Genomic DNA, 5,871 nt, shown 5'->3' with positions numbered 1-5,871 from the left:
TCAGCACCGCTTAGGTCACTATTAAGGAGGTCTCTGTGTGGGGTCTCTAATTGCAACAAGTGCTAGGCCCCTGCTGAGCTCATCTACTTTGGGACACAGGAAGAGTAGTAAAGTGTGTGCCTGCCACGTGGCTCTACATGATGCTCTCACTAGCTCCAAAAGGACACTAGCTTCTTCCCTGCTCTTTCTGCAGCTCCAGCCATGAACTCATTTTCTGTGTGTGGGGTGAGGAGGGGCGGAAAAAGTAACGGCTTGTATATAAATCACGGCGGGATTTGCGCTGGGGCTTGTCTTTGTCTCACAGCAGCCCTGGGAGGTGGATGTCAGCATGCCCGTTCTACAGATGAGGAAGCTGAGGCACAGGCACAGTGCCAGAAATAGATAAGGCCACAGAGCCAATAAACAAAATGTAAAATTTGGGCTTGGATCTTCCTAACTCCAAATCCCACAATCTTCTAGTGCTGGCCTGGGGACTGAGGCACCCTCCCCTCCTCCATCTGAGCAACAGACCTTCCCCACCCCAACATCTGTCCTAAACAAGCAAGATTCGTGTTCTAGGAGGCCTAAGCTCATGCTCTGCATTCAGGACACAGGTAGAGGCCCCCAGCCCTACCCCCTGCCTGCTCCATGTGGATCCATCCAGGTGTGGGAATTGCTCCTTGGGGGTCTGCTCTCTACTCCTACTGTCAGGCGTCTTCCCTAGGAGTGACAATCACGCGGCCCATGAGGCCTTCCTGGTGCCCGCTGCAGCAGTCAGGACAATCAGGTACCTGTGTGTCTGAGCCAAGGCAAGCCCTAGTTCAGAGGCAGTGTTTGCCCTGGTTCCTTCCAGTGCTGGGGCATAGGGCAGCTGTGGTACTGCGTAAAGAAGCTAGGCTGGGATTCAGAATTCCAGAGATGGAATGCTCTGCCCGTCTGGCGCTAGCTGTGTGAGGCTGCTCCGGTCACTAGACTACTCTGAGCCTGGTTTCTCAACATGTAACACGGAAAGCACAGGAAGTAGGTCCTACCCAAAGACACATGCTGCTATGCTTTTAGGATGACTGGAGAAACTCAAAAAGGCACAAAATGATACAAAGACGTGAGGTGACTCAAACTGAACTGATACTTTTCCAAAATCCAAAACAGATCTTTGTGCATTTCACGTTTGTTCTGGCATCAGCTCCTGCTAGGAGCCTGCATATGAAAAGAAGCTAATACTAGGAAGGACTGCAGCATTTGTTCCCCAAGGGCCAACATCAATTCTGCCTGGCTGGATGACTTTCCTCATCTGTTGCATAGCAACCTCCCCTGTCAGCTGCCTGTTTTTCCTCAGCACTTCCTCTAAAGTGTCTGCAGCGGGACGTGATTAGACTCAGGAAAGGACGTTTGAAACACTATTTCATATGCTATCTGCTTCCATATCTGTATCTCCAGTCCTGACTTGGCCTATGAATCCTAGATTTTAATTGCCTACCTCACTTCTCCAATTGGATATGTCAGTATTCTCCAAATTAACATGTCCCAGACTAATTCCTTCATATATATATATCCTCCCCACGAACACTGTGTTTCTCCTCTAGTTATGCCCTTCTCTCCCCATGAGAATTTAACTTTCTTAAAGAAATGCGTTTTTGTTTTATTCACTGTTATATCCCCAGCACGTAGAAAGATGCTTGGCACATTTTATATGCTCTATAAATATTTGCTTAATGAATGAATGAATGAGCCACACTACATCCATCCCGTTGCTAAAGCAAGAAACCTGAGGCATTTTTTCCTTTTATAAATCTACTTATTTTCCTCATATAATGCATATTCATTATTAAAAATTGAAACATTACCTAAATTTTTCTTTTATTTTTTGGCAGCTGGCTGTTACGGGGATCTGAACCCTTAATCTTTGGCACCAAAATATTTTAGAAATTAAATAAGCATCATTCAATCTCACCACCTGCAGTTAGTTGCTAAGATTTTGATGCTACCTTTTATATATTACTTTATGCATTTGTATGTAGATGAATAAATATACTATTACATAAATGGAATTATAAATGCCATAAATATTTTATATTGCACTCTTTTGCTTACTGCTTCTCTCTCCTTTCTTTCACATCTATCTTCACCTGCCAGACATGCATTTTTAATACCATTTTTATATCCTTCCATGTATAAAAATCACGTTTTTGATTGTTTTACAAAAATTAAAATCATATTATCTAAACTTTTATGCATCTGATTTATCTTCTTTAACAACAGTCTACCTCTGATTCATTCTTTTCAGTGGCTGCATAATATTCCATGACAGGGATGTACCACAATGTATTCAACCATTACCCCACAGATGGACATTCACTTTAGTTGCAGGTTTTTTTGGGGGGTGGAGGGGCACACACAAACAACATCGCAATAAAAATACTTGTACATATATCCTTATATTTTAATGTTTAATATTTTTATTTCTATGACACCAGATGCCAAGGAGTAAGATTGCACACTTTACAGTGTTTGGTATTATAAGACTTTTCCAACTTTTGCTAATCTGATGTGTATTTATTAGTAACTCCTTGTGGTTTTAATTTATATTTCTGATAAGTAATGTGGTAGAACACCTTTTTATACATTAATGGACATATTAGATTTCTTTTGTAAAGTGCTTGTGCAAGTCTTTTACCTATTTTGTTTGGGTTGTCTTTGTCTTATTGATTTTGAGGAGTTCTTTATGCAGTCCTACAGATCCTTATTGAAAACCCATACAGCCAGATATATTTCAAAAATTTTTTTTCACATTTTAGTAATGTAATACAGTATATATACTATATGTTACTATAGTATTAGTATTACTATATTACACAGCAGTTGCAACAGCAAAAGGCACAAAGGCTTTTCTTCGCATCCCCTTTGACAGCTAAGTGAATATGATCTAGGATTTACCAGTGTGGCAAGCTCCCTGGTACCACCCTCAGATTGAATGATTCTCTAGAAAAACTCATAGAACTTAGAAAGGCTTACTTATGGCTATGGTTTATTGCAGTGAAAAGATACAGATTAATATCAGCAAAGGTAAAAGACGCACAGAGCAGAGTCCTGGAGAGACCAGGCGCAGCTTTCAATTGTCCTCTCCCAGTGGAGACTGTATGGCCAGTGTTTAATTTTCCCAACAGTGATGTGCGAAAATGTGTGGAGTATGTCACCCAGGAAGTTCACCCAAGCCTTGGTGCCCAGGGTTTTTATTGGGGGTCAGGTAGACATGGAGCGCCTGTGTGGCTGACCTTAGTTATTCAGTCTCCAGCCCATCCAGAGTTTAAACTAATCAAGCTTGGCCCAAGGTTCCCACCATAAATCAAACTGTTAGCATAAACTATCTGTTGTGGACCAAGGCCCCAAATAAACAAAGCCATTATAATCAGGCAGGATATTCCAAGGGCTTACAGGTTATATCCCCAGAGCTGGTCAAAAGCCAGATCTTTCTTTGCAAAAGAATGGTTTCTTTTTGTTGTTGTTGGTTTGTTTGCTTTTTGTAATGCACAGGGTTTGACTGCTCCAGACCTGCTGGTCAACCCTTTCACTGCACAATCACAGCTCCCACCTAACACTTTGTCTGAAAGAAGTGATTCAAAGACGCAATGATGGAATTCATTGCCATAGTTGTGGTGGTAGGAGCAGCAACCACGAGAAAATCCAGTTTCTAGGGGAGCACTGGTAGCAGGGCTAGCGTCCACTGCCCAGTGTTCAGTGGTGGCAGCAATGGGATACAACTAACTAATATTTATGGTGTGGTTTTTGAAATACAGCTGCTTTTAGCAATGTTTTATTAATTTTACTGCTTTTTAAAACTTTTTAAACCGTTTTATTTTGAAATAATTATAGATACACAGGAAATTGCAAAGGCAGTACAGAGAGGCCATACTGCGGACCCTTCATCTGCTCCCCCAATGGTTACATCTATGTAACTACAGTACAAAGTCAAAACTAGGATGACAACACATGTGCATGTAGTTCTATGTCACTTTATCACATGTGGAGGTCTCTACAATCAGCACAGCAATCAAAATACAGAACTATTCCATGACCACAGATTTCCCTTGTACTACCCCTTTACAGTCACACCCACCTCCCTCTTGCCATCCATAACCCCTTGCAGCAACTAACATGTTCTCCATCTCTATAATTGTATCATTTCAAGAAGGTTATAAAAATGGAATCACAGAATATGTCACATTTTGATATTGGCTTTTTTCACACTCAGCATAATGCCTGTGAGATACATCCAAGTTTGTTGTGTGTGTCAATAGTTCCTTTTTATTGCTGAGTACTATTTCACAATATCAATGTCCTGCAGTTGGTTTAATCATTCAGCCTTTGAAAGACATATGTGTCATTTCCAGTTTGGGGTTGTTATGCATAAAGCTGCTATATACATTTGTGTGCAAGTTTTTGTGTGAACCTAAGTTCCCATTTCTCTAGGATAAATGCCCAAGAGAGCAACTGTTGGGTTGTATAGTAAGTACATGCTAGTTTTAAAGAAACTACCCAACTTTCCTAGAGTGGTTGTACTATTTTACATTTCTACCAGTAATGTGAGTGGTCTAGTTTCTTCAAATCCTTGCCATCATCTCTTGTTGTCAGTATTTTTTCACCACAGGTGTGTAGTAATATCTCACTCTTTAACTTGCATTTCCCTAATGGCTACCGATGTTGAAAATCTTTTCATGTGTTTATTTGCCATCCATATATCCTCTTTGATGAAATATCCCACATTTTTTGCTCAATTTCAAATTGAATTGTTTTCTTTCTTTCTTTCTTTTTTTACTGTTGAATCTTGAGAGTTTATATATTTTGTGTACTAGTTCTTTGTCAGATATATGGCTTGCAAATACCTTCTCCCAGTTTGTAGCTTGTGTTTTCATCCTCCTAACAAAGTCTTGTGCAAAACAAAACTTTGACTTTGAGGGAGTCCAATTTATTTATTTATTTTTCCTTTTAAGGATTGTGGTTTTTATGTCATTTCTAAGAACTCTTCAACAAGCCTAAAGATTTTCTCCTATGTTATCTTCTAAAAGTTTTACAGCTTTAATTTTTACATTGAAGTCTGTCATCTATTTGGTTTTAAGTTTTGAGCAAGGTGTGAGATTTAGGTTGAGGTTCATTTTTTGGAGGGTGGGATCAGAGCTATGGATATCCAATCAGTCCAGCACAGTTTGTTTAAAAGGCAATCCTTCTTCCATTGAGTAGTTTTTGTACCACTGTCAAAAATCAGTTGGCTATATTCATGTGAGGTTATTTCTTAATTCTCAACTATATCCCATTGTTCTGTGTCTATTCATCTGCCAATACCACAGTCTTGGTTATTTATACAATAGTCTTAGAATGATTTCTCCCACTTACTTTTCTTTTTCAAAATTATTTTATCTATTGTTCTAGTTCTTTTGTCTTCCCATATATTTTGGGTGTTTTTTCTACAAAACACCTTGCTGGGATTCTGATAGAAATTATACTCAAACTGGGGAGAAGCTGAAAGCTTTCCCCTTAAGATCAGGAACAAGACAAGGATGCCTGCTGTCACCACTCCTATTTAACATAGAATTGGAAGTACTTGCCAGAGAAATTAGACAAGAGAAAGAAATAAAGGGCATCCAAACAGGTAAAGATGAAATCGAATTGTCCCTGTTGGCAGATGACATGATTCTATATATAGAAAACTCAAGAGACTACCAAAAAACTCTAAGAGCTGATAAACAAATTCAGTAAGGTTCCAGGATACAAAATCAATAAACAAAAAGCAGTAGCATTTTTATACTCCAACAACAAACTGGAAGAAAAAGAGATCAAGAAAGCAAGCCCATTTACAATAGTCACCAAAAAAAAAAAAAAAAAAAAAAAAAAAAAAAA

General features: G+C 39.3%; 1 protein-coding gene across 2 annotated transcripts in view; it reads right to left on the bottom strand.

The window, feature by feature from the left end:
- The window catches only part of LOC103599702 (melanoma-associated antigen D1), a 92,703-nt gene that overhangs the window by 8,491 nt on the left and 78,341 nt on the right, over positions 1-5,871 (bottom strand). The gene's annotated exons all lie outside the window — the stretch shown is intronic.

The sequence above is a fragment of the Galeopterus variegatus genome, unplaced genomic scaffold (genome assembly GCF_000696425.1).
Source record: "Galeopterus variegatus unplaced genomic scaffold, G_variegatus-3.0.2 Scaffold3063, whole genome shotgun sequence".
NCBI classification, from domain to species: domain Eukaryota; kingdom Metazoa; phylum Chordata; class Mammalia; order Dermoptera; family Cynocephalidae; genus Galeopterus; species Galeopterus variegatus.
Note: the sequence above shows the minus strand (reverse complement) of the source record. Positions and strands in the feature narration are given on the sequence as shown.